Source organism: Coregonus clupeaformis, chromosome 20 (assembly GCF_020615455.1).
Source record: "Coregonus clupeaformis isolate EN_2021a chromosome 20, ASM2061545v1, whole genome shotgun sequence".
NCBI lineage: Eukaryota > Metazoa > Chordata > Actinopteri > Salmoniformes > Salmonidae > Coregonus > Coregonus clupeaformis.
Window position 1 is genome coordinate 37,014,494 of NC_059211.1, and position 23,074 is coordinate 37,037,567.

A 23,074-nucleotide genomic window follows, 5' to 3' on the forward strand; every position below is an offset into this window, starting at 1 on the left:
CAACTCCCACCGCGCGCCGTAGGTCTGGATTATCCTGTGGTATGAGCCTCTTTCCCTGGGCTCCACTTTATCAACCCGGGTCACCTCTCTTGGTCTATCTCTGCTTGCCACAGAGGTTAGCTCCTTCCTACTGTTAAAACTTCACAGGTAGGTTTGACATGGTATACTACGCGTCAGCGGGGGCTATTTTTGTGTACAACACCAATGAGCAATCCAATATTTATTTATAGTCTGCTCTGCGCTGTTTTAACGTGGCCCGGCTCTTACTACGTGTTATCTTGCCTTTCACGCAGGATACATTCAACCATGGGGTTATACTATTTTTATAAGCACGGCATAGTTTCAGACACTCCTGCTAGTGGCTGGTCCTCTCTTTCTAGTTGACCGGACAACACCCTCACGGGTGAGTCACACTCGCTATGTCCCGGGTATAGGGTTTCAGCTAAGACTAATATCTTGAAATTCATTCTTAGCTGAAAGCAGGGGTTCGACACTTTGTCTGAGTAAGGACAAACTAACCCAGTGCTCCTTTTGTGTGTCTTTTACACAGTTACCCTCGAGCTCCCCTGTGGTTTCCTGCTCGAGCCCACAATATGGTCTGGCCGCGGGAGGGCTAACGTGAACCCGCTGAGCCTGTAGTTGTTACAACGCTACTCTTCTTCTTCAGCACTTTATTCAACAAGTCATTTAACTAGTTAATGAAAACCAGTAACACTTCTCTTTTGGTTCCACAGTTTCACAACTGATGGATTTTATTGTTGTTTTTTATAGCAATTATAATGCAAAAGCTTCTAACTATAACTATCAAGTTCTGTTCTTACCTTACCCCAAAAGTCTTCTAACTTGCACCATACTCCTGTTCCCTCTCTCTGGCGCTCGACGTAGCCGGTCTAGTAACCACCGGTCCTGGCAACCATCATTACGCACACCTGGCAACCATCATTACGCACACCTGCTCCCCATCATTATACACATCTGGACTTCATCATTACCTTGATTACTTCCCCTTTATTTAGCCCTCAGTAGCCTCAGTCTTCAGGCAGTATTGGTTTCGTTCACGTTCAGTACACGGCTCCTGTTTTGTTTATCTGCTTATTCTCATTATTAAACTCACCTTCTGCACCTGCTTCCTGACTCCTAGCGTATACGTTACATAACTTCTAATACATAAAGTCAGCTCCTGATCTGTCTCCCCCAGAATCTCCGCTCCTTTCCCTATCTTTTACATTGGGTTTTATACCCCTTAATGGCCAAGCCCATGCCTCCTTTGACTACAGCCACACAAGACATCCTCCCACTTACATGTGACATTTAAGCGGGCGAGAGTATTAAGTTTTTTGAGGGGATGGTGCGGGGAAGACACAAACCAAGAAGGTAAAGGAGGAGGCGATCTGACAGGGCTTGGCTGAAAACCAGGGCTTGATATACTGGGAGAGGTAGTGGGGAAATGCAGTTCAGCTGGCAGAGTAATTAGAACAGAGTGAGGCAAGGTGAGGATGGTGAGTGGGAAATGCAGTGCAGCTGGCCAGGTAACAAGAGCAGAGCAGGGCAGGTGGAGCTAGTTAGGCTGAGTAGAGAGAGGGAGGTGAGCAGAGTGGAAGATAATTGAATGCAATTAATGTTGCTACCAGGGAGAGAGAGTGCTCATGACAGGACCCCCCTCCAAGGGACGGCCCCAGAAGTCCCAAGAACAACATCATGCCGGGAGGGTGGAGGGGAGCAGGCGGCGGGTCAGAACTCCTCCGAGCGGTCCGAGTGAATCTCCTCATCCTCAGAAGGAGCTGGAGGGTCACGGTCGGGGAGACAGGACAGGCACTGAGACAGGAGCAGGGCGGGCCGGACGGCTAGGAACCCCTCTTGGACGGCCCCCTACGGATTGCAGGCTGATCAGGATGTAGTCGGTGGAAGTCAGTGATAAGGGTCCGGTCCACTATCCTCCTGGCCGGGATCCAGGTCCTCTCCTCTGGACCATATCCCTCCCAATCAACGAGGTACTGGAGACCCCTACCCCTTCGCCTAGAGCGGAGCAGCCGCCGGGACGGTGAAGACAGGACCGCCATCTACGAGGCGCGGAGGAGGTGGCGCCGGAGCTGCAGGGACCAGGGGACTTTCATGGACCGGCTTGACCTTGGAGACGTGGAAGGTGGGGTGGACCCGCATGGAAGCGGGCAACTGAAGTCGGACCGCCGTTGGACTGATGACTTTCTGCACAGGAAAAGGACCAATGAAGCGAGGGGCCAGCTTTCGTGATACAACCCGCAGCGGCAGATCCCGGGCAGACAGCCAGACCTTCTGACCAACCCGGTAAGTAGGTGCTGGGGTCCTCCGTCGGTTGGCACCGACGGCGTAGCTGGTTCCAGACTTCAGGAGCACAGTGCGAGCCTGGGCCCAGGGTGCGGCGGCAGCGGCGGGCATACGCAAGAGCAGACGGACAGGTGGCATCCGCCTCCTGGCTGGCAAACAGTGGAGGTTGATACCCGTAGACACACTGAAAGGGGAGAGCCCGGTGGAGGAACTGGTGAGTGAATTATGGGCATATTCCACCCAGAGCAGGTGTTGAGCCCAGGCCCGGGGATTTTGGGAAGCCACACACCTCAGTGCCTTCTCCAGCTCCTGGTTCATGCGTTCAGTCTGGCCGTTTGACTGCGGGTGGAATCCAGACGATAGGCTGGCGGTGGCCCCCAAGGAGATGACAGAACTCCTTCCAAAAGGTTGCTGAGAATTGCGGGCCCCGGTCTGACACTATATCCTGGGGTAGGCCATGGATACGAAACACATGTTCCAGGACCACCTGGGAGGTCTCTTTAGCAGAGGGTAGTTTGGGAAGGGGCACGAAGTGGGTCATCTTACTAAAGCGGTCAACAATGGTAAGGATGACTGTGTGTCCGTCAGAGGGCGGAAGGCCCGTAACAAAGTCCAGTGAAACGTGGGACCAGGGCCTCTTGGGTATGAGTAGGGGTTGCAGCAACCCAGCAGGAGGCTGGTTGGGAGTCTTGTTTCGGTTACAAGTGGGACAAGCTCGGATGAATTCTCGGACATCCCGTCTCATCCCCCGCCACCAGAACCGCTGGCGGACCAGATGAAGGGGTGCGAGTGATGCCGGGATGACAGGCCAGACGGGATTCGTGCCCCCACTGAATCACAGGTGACCTGAGATTTGCTGGAACAAACAGACGGTTGGGGGCGCTGGTGCTTGGACCTGGCTGGTCCCGAAGAGCCTCCATGACCTGCTTCTCGATCTCCCAGGTGAGGGCCGCTACGACCAAGTGGCTGGGAAGAATGGGAGCTGTCATGGCGGTGGTCTCGTCCTTCTGAAACATCCGGGAAAAGAGCATCAGGTTTGATGTTGCGAGATCCCGGGCGGTAGGAGAGCGTGGAAATTGAAGCGCGTAAAGGACAGAGACCACCGCTGTTGACGGGAGTTCAGCCTCCTGGCTGTTTGGATATACTCCAGGTTCTTGTGGTCTGTCCACACTACGAATGGTTCCTTTGACCCCTCTAACCAGTGCCGCCATTCTTCAAGGGCGAGCTTGACAGCCAACAGCTCGCGGTTCCCAATGTCGTAGTTGCATTCGGCAGGGGTTAGCTGACGGGAGTAGAAGGCACAGGGGTGCATCTTGCCATCCTCAGCTGCTCTTTGAGAAAGCACTGCACCCACTCCCACGTCCGAAGCATCTACCTCCACCACAAACTGCCTTGCTGCATCTGGCATCTGGAGGATGGGAGCAGAAGTGAAACATGTCTTGAGGATATTGAAGGCCTTATCAGCAGCTGATGTCCATTGGTACGGTTGTTTAGTGCTGGTTAGCGCCGTGAGGGGTGCAGCCACTGTGCTATAGTTTCTGATGAATCTCCTATAAAAGTTGGCAAAGCCCAGGAACTGTTGCAACTTCTTCCGAGACTCAGGAACTGGCCAGGAAGTGACAGCCGACACCTTCGTGAGATCCATCTGAATGCTGCCCTCGGTCACCACATACCCCAGGAATGAAACGGTCTTGGCATGGAACTCGCACTTCTCTGCCTTCACGAAAAGAGAGTTCTCCAGCAGGCGGCGCAGGACCAACCGGACGTGGTGCGTGTGTTCTGACAGAGTCTTTGAGAATATTAAAATATCGTCAAGGTACACAAAATACGACGTATTTAGCATGTCCCTGAGGATATCATTCACTAGGGCTTGAAAAACTGCTGGGGCATTGGTGAGGCCGAAGGGCATGACGAGATATTCATAGTGGCCGGTTGGTGTGTTGAACGCTGTCTTCCATTCGTCTCCCTCCCTCATCCGCACCAGATGGTAGGCATTCGCGAAGGTCCAGCTTAGTGAATACAGTGGCTCCCTGCAGCAGTTCGAAGGCAGACGAAAGTAAGGGCAGTGGGTAGCGATTCTTAACCGTGATGTCGTTTCAGACCCCGGTAATCTATGCATGGACGAAGAGAACCGTCCTTCTTGCCGACAAAGAAGAATCCCGCTCCTGCGGGGGGAAGACGACGGTCTAATTATCCCGGAGGCAAGAGAGTCATTAATGTAGTCCTCCATGGCCTTTCTTTCCGGGGCTGACAGTGAATACAGACGACCCTTGGGAGGTGCTGTGCCAGGCAGGAGATCAATCGCGCAGTCATAGGGTCTGTGTGGGGGTAGAGATGTCGCCTTGGATTTGTTGAACACCTCTTTCAGGCTGTGGTAACAGGCCGGAACATTGGATATGTCGGAGGTAGCGCTAGATCCTTCCCCGGTGAACGGGCAGGGTGGCCCCCCTTAAACAGGTCTGGTGACAACTCCTTCCCCACTCACGGACTGTTCCTGTCTCCCAGTCGATGTGGGGGTTGTGCTGACGGAGCCACGGGTATCCAAGAATGAGTGGTTGGCCAGGTGAGTGTAGGAGGTGAAACTGGATGGACTCCTGGTGGTTTCCTGACAGCAGGATTGTCACGAGGGCGGAGATATGAGTGACAGTGCCAAGATGATGCCCATCCAGGGCTCGTGCAGGAATGGGTTGTGTCAGTTGATGATGGTTCACGCCCAGTTGCTGTGCAAGCTCAGGGTCCATGATGTTTGCTTCGGCTCCGGAATCCACAAGGGCGGCCAATGTATGAGTCTTGTCAGAAAGCTGAAGGCGGAGATGAAGCAGGGTCTTTCGGATGGAGGGAGACTGAAGGCTTGTTGAGCTCACCCGGATCTCCCCTACACCTGGTGAGCTGCGGCTTTTGCCGGACAAGTAGCGACACGGTGATTCTCGCCACCACAGTAGAGGCAAAGGTTGGAGCTTAGACGGCGCCGACGCTCCTCGGGAGTCAGAGAGGCACGGCCAATCTCCATGGGCTCAGGCTGATTGAGTTGGCTATGGGACTTGACAGGCAGGGGCTGGACAGAAGCGGTATCGACCCGAGTACGGATGGCAGGTTGACTGAGACGGCCCTTCTCCCTCCTCCCGGGTCTGTATACGGCGGTCAATGCGAACGGCAAGGTCAATGGCGGCATCAAGCGTTGAGGGCGGGTCATGGGAAACAAGCTCGTCCTTGATATAGTCCGCCAGGCTATGGAGGAAGGCTTGCACCAGTGCCTCTGGGTTAAACGAGCTTTGACTGGCCAGGGTACGAAAGTCAATGGAGAAGTCTGCCACTGTCCGATTGCCCTGACGGATGGTGAGCAGAGCTTGTGACGCTTCGGCTGTTGGCGAGCCTAGGTCAAAGACCTTTAACATCTCCTCCTCAAAGGCACTGAAGGAGGCACAGGCTGGGGTTTGCCGGTCGAATTCCGCCGTTCCCCCACAACCGAGCTCGACCGGTGAGATGTGTGATGACATACCCCACCTTGGCTCCCTCTGTTGAGAAAGTCCTGGGCTGTAGTGCAAACTGGATTCGGCAGCTGCTCAAGAATGGTCTTACTTGCTTCTGGTTGCCATCAAAAGCGTTCCGGGTTCCCAATCCTTGGTTCAGGAGCGTGGGGATCTGGTGGCAGCACTGCCGAGCCTGCAGCATTGGGACCTCCAGCGGAGGGATGAAGGAGTATCGGTGGTACAGGAACAAAAGGACCAGGGGGGTGCAGGTGGAGTAGCCGGGCTTGAGAGTAGTTGCAGGGCTTGGGCTAGCTGTTGTTGCTGCAGTTGGAACTGTTGTTGCTGCTGGTTGAATAGCTGGAGAAGGGAAGCGATGTCGCCAGCCATCCGATTTATGTCTCCCTCAGAGCGTTCCAGTCGCTGTAGGGCAGTCCTCTCTGGCTCTTCCTCCATCGTGGTCAGGGAGTGCGCTGGGTCCATGATGGTCAGATCGTTCTGTCACGAACAGAAGAGGACCCAAGAGCGCAAGTTCAAATTCAGAGTTCTTTATTCAAGGTTACAGGCGGGAAGAGGAGTCCCAGGGGTGTCAGGGGTCTTTCAGGGTCCTCCTGTGGGTACCTGTGCTCCGGGGGTCACCAAATGTCCGGGGGTGTCCAGTCCAAGTGCTTAGTGTGTGTGTTCCCCAGTGATGGAGCGGCGTATCGGGCTGAGGGTGGTGAAACGTCTGGGCACGCTCATCTGGTGGTCGGAGACCTGGGGGAAATACACACACACAACAGCAATATGAATGGCAGGCAGAAGTACAGATCAGGGCTGGGCAAATATCGTGGTGAGAGACAGAAGGCAGAAACGAAAGTTACCGGAGGGGCTGAAGATCGGAGAGTAGTCGAGGTCCAGAAGGCAGGTTGGGATAGACGGGGCAGTAGAACAAGGAGGCAGTCAAGAAAGGATCGGTATCACAAACAGGAGTCAGAGCGCAGACAGGCAGGTTACTGGTCCGGGTTTGAAGACGATCTGACAGGGCTTGGCTGAAAACCAGGGCTTGATATACTGGGAGAGGTAGTGGGGAAATGCAGTTCAGCTGGCAGAGTAATTAGAACAGAGTGAGGCAAGGTGAGGATGGTGAGTGGGAAATGCAGTGCAGCTGGCCAGGTAACAAGAGCAGAGCAGGGCAGGTGGAGCTAGTTAGGCTGAGTAGAGAGAGGGAGGTGAGCAGAGTGGAAGATAATTGAATGCAATTAATGTTGCTACCAGGGAGAGAGAGTGCTCATGACAAAAGTTACATAACACATTTACTCCTTTACACGTGATGTCTACACAGAGTCAGGTAACACATTGGTTCCTTCATAGGTGACGACAATCCATGGTCTCATCTGCTTCATGGCCCATGTGCCATCAGGTAACTCTACCAACTCCATCCCATGGCCGAGATCTGACGGGGTGTCGCCATATAAGATGAACCCTTGCCCTCCGGCAGAGGATCATCTGCATACATTCTGCCTTCACCCTCCGGCAGAGGATCATCTGCATACAGTCTATCTTCACCCTCCGGCAGAGGACAATCTGCATACAGTCAACCTTCACCCTCCGGCAGAGGACCATCTGCATACAGTCTACCTTCACCCTCCGGCAGAGGACCATCTAAATACAGTCTACCTTCACCCTCCGGCAGAGGATCATCTGCATACAGTCTACCTTCACCCTCCGGCAGAGGACCATCTCCATACAGTCAACCTTCACCCTCTGGCAGAGGACCATCTGCATACAGTCTAACTTCACCCTCCGGCAGAGGACCATCTCCATACAGTCTACCTTCACCCTCTGGCAGAGGACCATCTAAATACAGTCTACCTTCACCCTCCGGCAGAGGACCATCTCCATACAGTCTACATTCACCCTCCGGCAGAGGAACATCTCCATACAGTCTACCTTCACCCTCCGGCAGAGGACCATCTGCATACAGTCTACCTTCACCCTCCGGCAGAGGACCATCTAAATACAGTCTACCTTCACCCTCCGGCAGAGGATCATCTGCATACAGTCTACCTTCACCCTCCGGCAGAGGACCATCTCCATACAGTCAACCTTCACCCTCTGGCAGAGGACCATCTGCATACAGTCTAACTTCACCCTCCGGCAGAGGACCATCTCCATACAGTCTACCTTCACCCTCTGGCAGAGGACCATCTAAATACAGTCTACCTTCACCCTCCGGCAGAGGACCATCTCCATACAGTCTACATTCACCCTCCGGCAGAGGAACATCTCCATACAGTCTACCTTCACCCTCCGGCAGAGGACCATCTCCATACAGTCTACTTTCACCCTCTGGCAGAGAAACATCTCCATACAGTCTACCTTCACCCTCCGGCAGAGGAACATCTCCATACAATCTACATTCGGCAGAGGAACATCTCCATACAGTCTAACTTCACCCTACGGCAGAGGAACATCTCCCTACAGTCTACCTTCACCCTCCGGCAGAGGAACATTTTCATACAGTCTATCTTCACCCTCCGGCAGAGGAACATCTCCATACAGTCTACCTTCACCCTCCGGCAGAGGAACATCTCCATACAGTCTACCTTCACCCTCCGGCAGAGGAACATCTCCATACAATCTACCTTCGGCAGAGGAACATCTCCATACAGTCTACCTTCAGCCTCCGGCAGAGGAACATCTCCATACAGTCTATCTTCACCCTCTGGCAGAGGAACATCTCCATACAGTCTACCTTCACCCTTCGGCAGAGGAACATCTCCATACAGTTTACCTTCACCCTCCGGCAGATGACCATCTGCATACAGTCTACCTTCACCCTCCGGCAGAGGACCATCTAAATACAGTCTACCTTCACCCTCCGGCAGAGGATCATCTGCATACAGTCTACCTTCACCCTCCGGTAGAGGACCATCTCCATACAGTCAACCTTCACCCTCTGGCAGAGGACCATCTGCATACAGTCTACCTTCACCCTCCGGCAGAGGACCATCTCCATACAGTCTAACTTCACCCTCTGGCAGAGGACCATCTAAATACAGTCTACCTTCACCCTCCGGCAGAGGACCATCTCCATACAGTCTACCTTCACCCTCCGGCAGAGGAACATCTCCATACAGTCTACCTTCACCCTTCGGGAGAGGAACGTCTCCATACAGTCTACCCGCGTCATTTCCTCTCTGCCTCTGTCTGGGTTCTGCTGCTCCCCAGCTGCCTGTGGTTGAGGCCTCTTCTTGTCCTTCTTCTGCTTCTTCTTCATCTTCCTTGTCTCAGTGTTACCATAGCTCTGACTGGAGACTGGAGGAGTCACCGGGTCATACTGACTAGGCTCATTCACGACAAGAGACAGAAACATCCCCACCAGCTCAGAGACAGAAACATCCCCACCAGCTCAGAGACAGAGTCATCTCTCTCTTCTCCCTCCCGTCAGAACAATTGACAGCCTTCACATTCCTGATACATCCCCTCTCCGTATGCAGATATATCCAGGAAAGAGAGAGAGAGGAGAGGAGAGAGAGAGAGAGAGAGAGAGAGAGAGAGAGAGAGAGAGAGAGAGAGAGAGAGAGAGAGAGAGGCACGCTGACACAGTTTTATTGTCTCTCTCTCTTATTAATAACCCAACAGAGCCGTTTCAGTTTTGTTACACAGTAATAGTCTCAATCGGCATCATGAATAAGGCACAGCTGCTAAAATATTCACACACACACGGACGGCAGCCTTACCTGACCACACCTGGTGTTCATATCACTTCTCTAGAGGAAAAATACCTGGTAGAGGGAGAGAAAGTAGGAAGAGAGAGAGAAGGTTGGGGGATAGAAGTAGAGACAGAGACAGAGAGGGAAGGAAGAGACAGAGAGCATTAGGAAACAGAGCCTGTCAGATGACACATTACAGTCCCTGTGTCAGCGTCTGTTCTCCCCGTCCTCCATTAACTTCTCACACATCTGCACTGTGTGTGTGGTGTGGTGTGTGTGTGTGTGTGTGTGTGTGTGTGTGTGTGTGTGTGTGTGTGTGTGTGTGTGTGTGTGTGTGTGTGTGTGTGTGTGTGTGTACAGACACCTGGCTATGGCGAGAGTAGAGAGACTAATGTGTGAAACCTCAGCAATACCATTACCCATGACTAAGATAACCATTATGACACAAGGCCATCTCCATTTGGTGATTATAAATAGGCTTTTACCCTTTAGGAGAGAGAGAGGGGGAGAGGGAGGGAGAGCGAGAGAGAGAGAGAGACAAGATTTGTGACCCGTTACTATGAAAACAGGGCAACCAGTGGAGCACAAACAACATGCAAATACAACCAATATTTATCTGTTTACTTATCTTCACCTACTATTCATACTACAACTATTTGCACATTGTTAATAATGTCTGATAATATAACATTTGAAACATCTTTATCCTTTTGAAACCTTTGAGTGCAGTTTTTTTTTTTTTCATTTCTTCACACTTTTGTTTATTGTTTATTTCACTTTCTTTGGCAATGTAAACATAGGTTTCCCATGCCAATAAAGTCCTTTGAATTGAATTGAATTGAATGAGAGAGAGAGAGAGAGAGAGAGAGAGAGAGAGAGAGAGAGAGAGAGAGAGAGAGAGAGAGAGAGAGAGAGAGAGAGAGAGAGAGAGAGAGAGAGAGAGAGAGAGAGAGAGAGGGAGGTAGAGAGAGATAGAGATATAAATAGATAGATGTTGAGAGAGGTAGAGGGAGGTAGAGAGAGATAGAGATGTAGATAGATGTTGAGAGAGGTAGAGGGAGGTAGAGAGAGATAGAGATGTGATAGATGTTGAGAGAGGTAGAGGGAGGTAGAGAGAGATAGAGATGTGATAGATGTTGAGAGAGGTAGAGGGAGGTAGAGAGAGATAGAGATGTAGATAGATGTTGAGAGAGGTAGAGGGAGGTAGAGATGTAGATATATGTTGAGAGAGGTAGAGGGAGGTAGAGAGAGATAGAGATGTAGATAGATGTTGAGAGAGGTAGAGGGAGGTAGAGAGAGATAGAGATGTAGATAGATGTTGAGAGATGTAGAGGGAGGTAGAGAGAGATAGAGATGTAGATATATGTTGAGAGAGGTAGAGGGAGGTAGAGAGAGATAGAGATGTAGATAGATGTTGAGAGAGGTAGAGGGAGGTAGAGAGAGATAGAGATGTAGATAGATGTTGAGAGAGGTAGAGGGAGGTAGAGAGAGATAGAGATGTGATAGATGTTGAGAGAGGTAGAGGGAGGTAGAGATGTAGATATATGTTGAGAGAGGTAGAGGGAGGTATAGAGAGATAGAGATGTAGATAGATGTTGAGAGAGGTAGAGGGAGGTAGAGAGAGGTAGAGATGTAGATAGATGTTGAGAGAGGTAGAGGGAGGTAGAGAGAGATAGAGATGTAGATAGATGTTGAGAGAGGTAGACGGAGGTAGGGAGAGATAGAGATGTAGATAGATGTTGAGAGAGGTAGAGGGAGGTAGAGAGGGATAGAGATGTAGATAGATGTTGAGAGAGGTAGAGGGAGGTAGAGAGGAGACTAATTAGAGAAAGAGAGTGGAGATGTCTCCTCTCGTCTTGGCAGGGTGAGAGAGAGTTAAAGTACATCACCATGCTAGAACCTCAGAGAACACTCATTAACCACACTGCAAGGGAACGACAGACAGAGAAAAGTAGAGAGAGAGGCAAGAGAAGGAGGAGGGGAGGGGCGGAACTAGGTCAGGGAAGAGAGGGAAAGCTGTTAGCTTGGCCCCCAATTAACTTTTCTAATCATCCACCATCCTACCATTCTACCAGCAGTGCATATGACAACAATGGGCCTCTGTGTGAGTGTAGTGCTATTGTAAGGATATTATGGTGGAGAGAGAGGGTGAAGGGGACATCAAGGATGGTAGGCATGATTGAAGGGTAGGAAATGGGAGGTCTTGGCTAAAAGCTCACTGGAGTGTAAACGTGAGCCAGAGCTTGTCTTCCAAATGGCACCCTATTCCCTACACAGTGTACTACTTTTGGCCAGAGCCCAATAGACCTTGGTTAAAAGTAGTGCACTGTTTAGGGAATAGGGTGCCATATGGGACACAGCCAGAGTAAGATGTCTCCATCTGACACTCTAACTTATAAACACTACTACTGCAATACACTCAAATGCACTACATTAATATACAATAAAACACAATAGCACATGGTAATTACACATTCCAGTAATCTCACAAACGGCTTGTTAGGGCTCTGAATATGACAAATAACACTGAGAATGTAATACACACAAACACACATACACCGTTTCCAGAAGGAATACTTTTTTGTAGCAGATATTTAAAGAAAACTGTATTTAATTTGGGGTTTCACTTAAAATAAGAACAAAACACAATTTTCTCTTGGTACATAAAAACACCAACAATGTTCTGGCCTGGAGCGCTCAGCCCTGTATTAATCTGGATTACTGTTGTTGTATTCTTGGAGGGTTGTCTGCTGTCTGCTGTTTTGAAAACATTGAGGTTATTTATGTGCTCAGCCACAGAACAGAAAATGTGTCATAGCTGATTCCACCACCAAACCACACTGCTACTGGATCTCCATAATACTACATCTACTAATACTATACTATACTGCCATTGACTGGTTTTAATAATGTTGAATTTGTTGAAGTAAACACTACAATGTAGCCATTGTTACCACATCATTTCCTATTAAATACCAGCTATACAGTGCATTCGGAAAGTATTCAGACCCATTGACTTTTTCCACATTTTGTTACGTTACAGCCTTATTCTAAAATTGATTCAATTGTTTTTTTCCCTCATCAACCTACACACAACGCTTGGCATTCAGGCCAATGAGTTCAATCTTGGTTTCATCAGACCAGAGAATCTTGTTTCTCATGGTCTGAGAGTCCTTTAGGTGCCTTTTGGCAAACTCCAAGCGGGCTGTCATGTGCCTTTTACTGAGGAGTGGCTTCCGTCTGGCCACTCTACCATAAAGGCCTGATTGGTGGAGTGCTGCAGAGATGGTTGTCCTTCTGCAAGGTTCTCCCATCTCCACAGAGGAACTCTGGAGCTCTTTCAGTGTGACCATCGGGTTCTTGGTCACCTCCCTGACCAAGGCCCTTCTCCATCGATTGCTCAGTTTGGCCAGGCGGCCAGCTCTATGAAGAGTCTTGGTGGTTCCAAACTTCTTCCATTTAAGAATGATGGAGGCCACTGTGTTCTTGGGGACCTTCAATGCTGCAGACATTTTTTGGTACCCTTCCCCAGATCTGTGCCTCAACACAATCCTGTCTCTGAGCTCTATGGACAATTCCTTCGACCTCATGGCTTGGTTTTTGCTCTGACATGCACTGTCAACTGTGGGAACTTATATAGACAGGCGTGTGCCTTTCCAAATCATGTCCAATCAATTGAATTTACCACATCTCAAGGATGATCAATGGAAATAGGATGCACCTGAGCTCAATTTCGAGTCTCATAGCAAAGGGTCGGAATACTTATGTCAATAAGGTATTTCTGTTTTTTATTTTTAATAAATGTACCTTGTCATTATGGGGTATTGTGTGTAGATTGATGAGGAAAATCCATTTAAGAATAAGGCTGTAATGTAACAAAATGTGGAAAAAGTCAAGGGATATGAATACTTTCCGAATGCACTGTATACCAGTGGAATCAGTACAGTCAAATAAAGAACTACCAACACGCTTTAATCTTGGGGTCCCAAGCAAGGTTACTCATCACGCAAGCAAAGTTCACCAAACCACCTCTGTTACATATCTATGCAATTATTATACCATATTCATGCTCTGTGCCCTGTCTCTCTCTTCGCTTCTCATGTTGCAATCATGTGCAAGGGCATGGAATATTAACTATTAACAAGAGATTCATTCCAGGCCGGAAGAACGAGAAATGAATAAATCATAAATCATAAATCAAGGCGGTCTGATCTGAACCTATGTGCTACTCTCATAAAGATCTATCTTAAGCTACTGCTGCATGGTGGGGCCCACTGTCTTCAACTGCTGCTGCATGGTGAGGCCCACTGTCTTCAACTGCTGCTGCATGGTGAGGCCCACTGTCTTCAACTGCTGCTGCATGGTGAGGCCCACTGTCTTCAACTGCTGCTGCATGGTGAGGCCCACTGTCTTCAGCTGCTGCTGCTTGGTGAGGCCCACTGTCTTCAACTGCTGCTGCATGGTGAGGCCCACTGTCTTCAACTGCTGCTGCATGGTGAGGCCCACTGTCTTCAGCTGCTGCTGCATGGTGAGGCCCACTGTTTTCAACTGCTGCTGCATGGTGAGGCCCACTGTCTTCAACTGCTGCTGCATGGTGAGGCCCACTGTCTTCAGCTGCTGCTGCATGGTGAGGCCCACTGTCTTCAACTGCTGCTGCATGGTGAGGCCCACTGTCTTCAACTGCTGCTGCATGGTGAGGCCCACTGTCTTCAGCTGCTGCTGCATGGTGAGGCCCACTGTTTTTAACTGCTGCTGCATGGTGAGGCCCACTGTCTTCAATTGCTGCTACAGTGGGGGAAAAAAGTATTTAGTCAGCCACCAATTGTGCAAGTTCTCCCACTTAAAAAGATGAGAGAGGCCTGTAAATTTCATCATAGGTACACGTCAACTATGACAGACAAAATGAGGAAAAAAAATCCAGAAAATCACATTGTAGGATTTCTAATGAATTTATTTGCAAATTATGGTGGAAAATAAGTATTTGGTCAATAACAAAAGTTTCTAAATACTTTGTTATATACCCTTTGTTGGCAATGACACAGGTCAAACGTTTTCTGTAAGTCTTCACAAGGTTTTCACACACTGTTGCTGGTATTTTGGCCCATTCCTCCATGCAGATCTCCTCTAGAGCAGTGATGTTTTGGGGCTGTCGCTGGGCAACACAGACTTTCAACTCCCTCCAAAGATTTTCTATGGGGTTGAGATCTGGAGACTGGCTAGGCCACTCCAGGACCTTGAAATGCTTCTTACGAAGCCACTCCTTCGTTGCCCGGGTGGTGTGTTTGGGACCGTTTTTTTTTGCTCACCGTTCTTGTGATCATTTTGACCCCACGGGGTGAGATCTTGCGTGGAGCCCCAGATCGAGGGAGATTATCAGTGGTCTTGTATGTCTTCCATTTCCTAATAATTGCTCCCACAGTTGATTTCTTCAAACCAAGCTGCTTACCTATTGCAGATTCAGTCTTCCCAGCCTGGGGCAGGTCTACAATTTTGTTTCTGGTGTCCTTTGACAGCTCTTTGGTCTTGGCCATAGTGGAGTTTGGAGTGTGACTGTTTGAGGTTGTGGACAGGTGTCTTTTATACTGATAACAAGTTCAAACAGGTGCCATTAATACAGGTAACGAGTGGAGGACAGAGGAGCCTCTTAAAGAAGAAGTTACAGGTCTGTGAGAGCCAGAAATCTTGCTTGTTTGTAGGTGACCAAATACTTATTTTCCACCATAATTTGCAAATAAATTCATAAAAAATCCTACAATGTGATTTTCTGGATTTTCTTTTCTCAATTTGTCTGTCATAGTTGACGTGTACCTATGATGAAAATTACAGGCCTCTCTCATCTTTTTAAGTGGGAGAACTTGCACAATTGGTGGCTGACTAAATACTTTTTTCCCCCACTGTATATGGTGAGGCCCCCTGCAGGAAATAACTGTTACACTAGGTCAGACAGGACAGGACAGGACACATGACAGGGTCACTGTGTGAGTGTGTGTGTGTGTCACACCCTTGCTCTGTGTCCTGTTGTTAGTCTGTCTGTCTGTCTGTCTGTCTGATTAGTCAGTCAAACTTACTGATACATACTGTACATCGATCAGTCTGGAGGTGACTGGTTAGTGACTGTGTGTGTGTGTGTGTCAGAACTCAGAATTTCTGGGGGGGGCCACTGGAGTGGCCAATCAGATTTCAGTGGGGGCCGCCACTGCTTAGTACCCACAGGGTACAGACCTCAATTCAACGTCTACACACACACACACACACACACACACACACACACACACACACACACACACACACACACACACACACACACACAGACACACACAGACACACACACACACACACACGGCTCCTGTAGTAATCTGTGGGATTCCCCAGATGGAAGCTGTCTGTCTCCTGTTGCAACATCCTGGCCAGCTCCCACATTCTGTTTACACACACATAGACACACAGACACACTGTTACTCACAGGATTATAATTCCTTAACACACGCTCACACGCACACATCCAGATCCCAAAGCCTCAGATCTGACCTATAACACCAATCCAGGGATTTCAGATGTTTATGGTTCGATAGGACATGAGTTGGATGTAAAAATAACCAACAGTCAAACCCTCAATATGGCAGTCAGATTACTCTGTGTAACCCAGTCAATCACTACCACTGTGGAACCAGATTTCCAACCCACGTCACAATGACACACAAAGACATCGTAGACCAATAGGCCTGCTGGCCTTGTGTCCTGTTCTTAGTCAGTCTGTATGTCTATCAGCTGATTAGTCAGTCAGACTGACTGATACATACATCGATCAGTCTCGAGGTGACTGGTTAGTGAGGAGATTAAGGTTACCATGATGTGTGTGTGCCTGTGTGCCTGTGTGCCTGTCTCTGTGTGTGTGTGTGTGTGTGTGTGTGTGTGTGTGTGTGTGTGTGTGTGTGTGTGTATGTGTGTGTGTGCCTGTGTGCCTATGTGTGTGCCTGTGTAAGTGAGTGTAGGACAGGCAGCGGTGAGGACAGGTAAGTGGGTGGAGTCAGAGGAAACTGGCTGACAAATCATCAAAGAATAAACAAGGGGGTGGGGTTAACAGGCATCTTCCCCTCCTTCCACCCCCAAACCCATGATGAGTCCTCCATACCTGAGCACCCTCCATCAGACCCATGCTGACACACACACACACGCACACGCACGTGTACACACACACACACACACACCCATCAGACCCCCACTGATGGACTTTGGGGGGTCCTCATGGTACCATCCATCAATATATTTACAATAAGAGGAGATAAATATCACTACCCAAATATCATTAGCCAATAGCTGGAACAGTTTCTTTAGACTAGCGTACTGGGAACCAACAGGAAAACCAGCAGAGTGCAGGGAGAGAGGGATGAAGATGGTGAGGGAGGTAGAGATTGATGGAGAGATATGCAAGAGATGCAGGGAGGGAGAGATGGATGGAGGGGAGAGATGTAGAAAGAAAGAGAGATTAAGAGGGAGGGAGAGAGCGAGAGATACAGGGCAGGAGGGATCCAGAGAGAAAGACACAGGAAGGGAGGGAAGGAGGGAGGGATGCTGAGAAAGAAAGGAAGAGCGAGGGAGAAGTGGAGGGAGAGTAGTGCAGACACAGAGTCGTGCCAGTAGCATACTGATTCAGCCAGAGAACAGTCAATGTGGCCTCCACTACCCACCCAAGCATGGACTGCAGACTCATTATGCTGTGTGTACGCGTGTATATGTGAGTGTGTGTGTGTGTGTGTGTGCTGCAGTGGGTTGTTCATTATGCTGTGTTTGTCTCCCTCTGCAAAGCCTGTGTTATCTCGATACAGAGACACAGCTGCCTCTAGGGAAGCTCCTTTACAGCAACAGTCCATAGGGTTCCTATACTGTAGACTACAGCTGTATACATGTAGTGTTCTATTCCGAAGGTAGTAGCTCATGCAGTGGAATAAGCCAAGCCAAGCCAATAATCACAGCACTGGTCAATATATCCCTATTTTCTATTGACCACCAGACATCCTCACTGAAGCTTCTCATCTATCTGCTCTGCTCAGTCACCCAGTCATCATCAATATCTCAGAAATAGACAGATGTCATTAGCTGGGAGGGGAACAGCTTGAGAGGGAGTTGAAGAGAAGTATTTTTTAGAGTCAGTGTGAATCACAGATGTGAGCCACGTCTTATAAAAAGCCTAAAGTTCTCCATGTTTAATGAGTGTGGAGCACACAGACAGACAGACATACTGACAAGACAGACGAGACAGACAGACCCAGCCTGGTCCCTGATCACCTCACACACAACTACCTGATTAGTGACTGATGCTGATGCCTCTGCTTCCTCAGACATGTGTGTCTGCGTGCATTCGTGCGTGTGTGTGTGGTGACGTGTCTCCTTCCTGCAGATCTAATTGTGATAATCGTCTGTAATTAGTTTTAAAGACAGGCAGGAGAGGAGCTAGCGATGAGACGCTTAATATCACCGCGGCAGCACTGTTTTAATTTAATCATAGATGCATCTGATTCAGTCCAATAAGAGCGAAACACCTCCAGGAGTCATAGACACAGACACACTGAGATATAGATGGATGCTGAGGCTCCAGGCTGTTGGAAGGGAATATACATTTTGTGGGTATTTAAGGGATTTTTGGTGAGTGTTACATTGAGTAATGTCTTCTCGGGGTACTAACCCATGTTCACAACAACAACACAGCACACCAACGAAGCCGTGTCATAACCGCTAGCCTACTAAAAGCATGGCTCTGGTTGGTTGGGGACAACAGTAGTTCAGGTGTCAGATAGGGTGAGGTCACCTCTGTCCTGCTGGGAGCCACAGAGTGAAGTGAGGAGATCAGAGAGAGGAAAGTCTAAACGCAGACAGAGCAGCCCAGAGAGACTAACCTGTACTCCACCATTTCCCTGCTTTTAATCTGTCTGTGTACTGGAGAGCGAGAGGGGAGAGAGATGGGCGAGAGAGGAGAGAAGGATATAGAGAGAGAGGGAGGGGGAGAGAAGGAGAGGTGGAGGCTCCTTCCATTAATGTAAAGTGGAGTTGGAAGGAAGGTAATTTATAAGCTCTGCGGAGCGGCGTATGTGTGTCACGCACACGCACTCATTGACACACACACACACGCAGAAAAACAGAGGCATGCATAGTCATGCACACACGCAGGCCCCCACATGCAGGCCCCCACATAAAGGGGAGAGAGAAAGTACTACAAGAGGAGAGAGTTTTTTGGCAGTCGTCTGTATACCGCTGTCCTCCCTCTCCCTCTCCCTTCACCTTCTCTCCCTCCACCTTTACCCTCTCTTCTAATTGAGCTGATTCCCTCCTGACCTCTACCAGCTTGACATCATGCCAGTGTCCAACCACACCAGGCTCACCTAAGCACTGTCTGTAATCTAGATACAGTGCCTTCAGAAAGTATTCTCACCCATTGACTTTTTCCATATTTTGATGTGTTACAGCCTGGCTGTGGAGTGGTCGGGAGAGGTTGTATTTTCTCTAGCAGGAGGTAAGCTTGGCTTCTTATATGGTGTTGAGTAAAGCTTAAACCATGTATTTAGATTGTAGGTAGGTAGTTGTAGTTAGGTATTGTAGGTAGTTTATTTAGGTAGTTATTGTAGGTTATTGTTGGTAATTATTGTAGGTAAGTATTGTATACGGCGGAGCCCGGCGAAGCACGAGGCTAGCTAACCCACTACCTGGACCAATAAAGCTAGCTAGCTAGCGGGTAGCTACTGGTAACTTTTAGCAACTGTGGATAGTTGTTTCCAATGTTATTTCACGCTTAAGAGTACCTGTAATTAAGCCAGCTATCTACCTACCATTCAGCTGTTTTTCTAACCTCCTTATCTGAGGCATTAACGTTAGGTAGTTAGTAGCTACTGTACTTAATTACAGCTACTGATTGCAGAAGACCAATGTCGTCTTGTCTGCCACCCAGACAGCTGGCGTCGGGTAAGTTTGGCTTTATACATAGCTTGGGCTTTGTCGAGTAAGGCTTAAACTATGTATTTAGATTGTAGTTAGGTATTGTAGGTAGGCATCGTGGGCTGTTGTGGGTAGTTATTGTAGGTTAGCATTGTATTCGGCGGTGCCGGGTGTAGCACGAAGCTAGCTAGCTAGCTAACTCACCTCCTGGACTAGCTGGCGAGTAGCTATTAGCAACGGTAGCAACTAGATACAATATCCTTTTAGCCAGCTACATTTGTTCGCAGCGCCGCCGTTTTTCAAACAAAGTCAACACAGCAGCCATTGCTAGCTAGCCAACACGACCAGCTAGCTGTACTGTAGCAGCTAAATACAATATATTTGTGCTAGCTAGCCAACGTTTAATTATTGCTGCGTTATGAAAGGAACTAGACACGGACACGAATTATCTGTTTAGTGTGTTAACACACTATTGGTAGTTTGTTGTAAGCAAGTATTGGTGCTAAACTGTGTGTTATTGGATGCTAGCATGCTAGTTAGCTATGGCGTCATAGTTAGCTAGCTGAATAAAGTAAGTTGAGTCTATTCCTTGAAACACTGAACCGCTGTAGTTCACAACAATTCTAATTTCTAAAGTGGAAGTTGGGAGAGTTTTTATTCGGGTGGTTCAGTGAAACAATTATAGTTTCTGAGGTGGAAGTTGGGTGAGTTATATTTGGGAGTTTTGGTGAGGGAGGCCTTACTCTCTCCTTTCCCAGATGTTTAGTTCATTTCATTCCGATCTCCTCTGCATTATTGTAGCCATTTGCTACAGCCTGTCAACTATGCCTCTGCCTATCCCTGTTCTCTCCTCTCCGCACAGGCTACACAAACACCTCACACCGCGTGGCTGCTGCCTCTCTAACCTGGTGGTCCCTGCACGCACCCCACACCTGGAGTTCCAGGTCTCAGGCAGCCTCTGGAACTGCCGTTCTGCTGCCAACAAGGCTGACTTCATCACAGCCTATGCTACCCTCCAGTCCCTCGACTTCCTGGCGCTGACGGAAACATGGATTACCACTGAAAACACTGCTACTCCTACTGCTCTCTCCTCGTCTGACCATGTGTTCTCGCATACCCCGAGAGCATCTGGTCAGAGGGGTGGTGGCACAGGAATCCTCATCTCTCCCAAGTGGACATTCTCAATTTTTCCCCTAACCCATCTGTCTATCTCCTCATTTGAATTCCATGCTGTCACAGTCACTAGCCCATTTAAGCTTAATATCCTTGTCATCTATCGCCCTCCAGGTTCCCTTGGAGAGTTCATCAATGAGCTTGACGCCTTGATAAGTTCCTTTCCTGAGGATGGCTCACCCCTCACAGTTTTGGGGGATTTCAACCTCCCTACGTCTACATTTGACTCATTTCTCTCTGCCTCCTTCTTTCCACTCCTCTCCTCTTTTGACCTCACCCTCTCACCGTCCCCCCTACTCACAAGGCAGGCAATACGCTTGACCTCATCTTTACTAGATGCTGCTCTTCTACTAATCTCACTGCAACTCCCCTCCATGTCTCCGACCACTACTTTGTATCCTTTTCTCTCTCGCTCTCCTCCAACACTACTCACTCTGCCCCTACACAGATGGTAATGCGCCGCCGCAACCTTCGCTCTCTCTCTCCCACTACTCTCTCCTCTTCCATCCTATCATCTCTTCCCTCTGCTCAATCCTTCTCCCTCCAATCTCCTGATTCTGCCTCCTCAACCCTCCTCTCCTCCCTTTCTGCATCCTTTGACTCTCTGTGTCCCCTATCCTCCCGGCCGGCTCGGTCCTCCCCTCCAGCTCCGTGGCTTGATGACTCATTGCAAGCTCACAGAACAGAGCTCCGGGCAGCGGAGCGGAAATGGAAAAAACTAAACTCCCTGCCGACCTGGCATCTTTTCACTCCCTCCTCTCTACATTTTCTTCATCTGTTTCTGCTGCTAAGGCCACTTTCTACCACTCTAAATTCCAAGCATCTGCCTCTAACCCTAGGAAGCTCTTTGCCACATTCTCCTCCCTGCTGAATCCCCCCTCTCTCTCTGTGGATGACTTCGTCAACCACTTTGAAAAGAAGGTTGACGACATCCGATCCTCGTTTGTTAAGTCTAATGACACTGCTGGTCCTGCTCACACTGCCCTACCCTATGCTTTGACTTCTTTCTCCCCTCTCTCTCCAGATAAAATCTTGCGACTTGTGACTGCAGGCCGCCCAACAACCTGCCCGCTTGACCCCATTCCCTCCTCTCTTCTCCAGACCATCTCCGGTGACCTTCTCCCCTACCTCACCTCGCTGATCAACTCATCCTTGACCGCTGGCTATGTCCCTTCCGTCTTCAAGAGAGCGAGAGTTGCACCCCTTCTCAAAAAACCAACACTCGATCCCACTGATGTCAACAACTACAGACCAGTATCCCTTCTTTCTTTTCTTTCCATAACTATTGACCGTGCCGTCTTTAGCCAACTCTCTTGCTATCTCTCTCAGAATGACCTTCTTGATCCAAACCAGTCAGGTTTCAGGACTGGTCATTCAACTGAGACTGCTCTTCTCTGTGTCACGGAGGCTCTCCGCACTGCTAAAGCTAACTCTCTCTCCTCTGCTCTTGTCCTTCTAGACCTGTCTGCTGCCTTTGATACTGTGAACCATCAGATCCTCCTCTCCACCCTCTCCGAGCTGGGCATCTCCGGCGCGGCTCACTCCTGGATTGCGTCCTACCTGACCGGTCGCTCCTACCAAGTGGCGTGGCGAGAAGCTGTCTCCGCACCACGTGCTCTCACCACTGGTGTCCCCCAGGGCTCAGTTCTAGGCCCTCTCCTATTCTCCCTATACACCAAGTCACTTGGCTCTGTCATATCCTCACATGGCCTCTCCTATCATTGCTACGCTGACGATACACAACTAATCTTCTCCTTTCCCCCTTCTGATAACCAGGTGGCGAATCGCATCTCTGCATGTCTGGCAGACATATCAGTATGGATGACGGATCACCACCTCAAGCTGAACCTTGGCAAGACGGAGCTGCTCTTCCTCCCGGGAAGGACTGCCCGTTCCATGATCTCGCCATCACGGTTGACAACTCCGTTGTGTCCTCCTCCCAGAGTGCGAAGAGCCTTGGCGTGACCCTGGACAACACCCTGTCGTTCTCCGCTAACATCAAGGCGGTGACCCGATCCTGCAGGTTCATGCTCTACAACATTCGGAGAGTACGACCCTGCCTTACACAGGAAGCGGCACAGGTCCTAATCCAGGCACTTGTCATCTCCCGTCTGGATTACTGCAACTCGCTGTTGGCTGGGCTCCCTGCCTGTGCCATTAAACCCCTACAACTCATCCAGAATGCCGCAGCCCGTCTGGTGTTCAACCTTCCCAAGTTCTCTCACGTCACCCCGCTCCTCCGCACACTCCACTGGCTTCCAGTTGAAGCTCGCATCTGTTACAAGACCATGGTGCTTGCCTATGGAGCTGTGAGGGGATCGGCACCTCTGTACCTTCAGGCTCTGATCAGTCCCTACACCCAAACGAGGGCATTGCGTTCATCCACCTCTGGCCTGCTGGCTCCCTTCCTCTGCGGAAGCATAGTTCCCGCTCAGCCCAGTCAAAACTGTTCGCTGCTCTGGCACCCCAATGGTGGAACAAGCTCCCTCACGTCGCCAGGACAGC

At 49.6% G+C, this 23,074-nt stretch overlaps 1 protein-coding gene across 1 annotated transcript in view; it reads right to left on the reverse strand.

Moving 5' to 3' along the window:
* The window catches only part of LOC121533334 (disabled homolog 1), a 235,656-nt gene that overhangs the window by 84,377 nt on the left and 128,205 nt on the right, over positions 1-23,074 (reverse strand). The window contains exon 3 of the mRNA XM_041839167.2: positions 9,497-9,541. The gene's annotated coding sequence lies outside the window, so the exon portion shown is untranslated. The remainder of the gene's footprint in view (positions 1-9,496; positions 9,542-23,074) is intronic.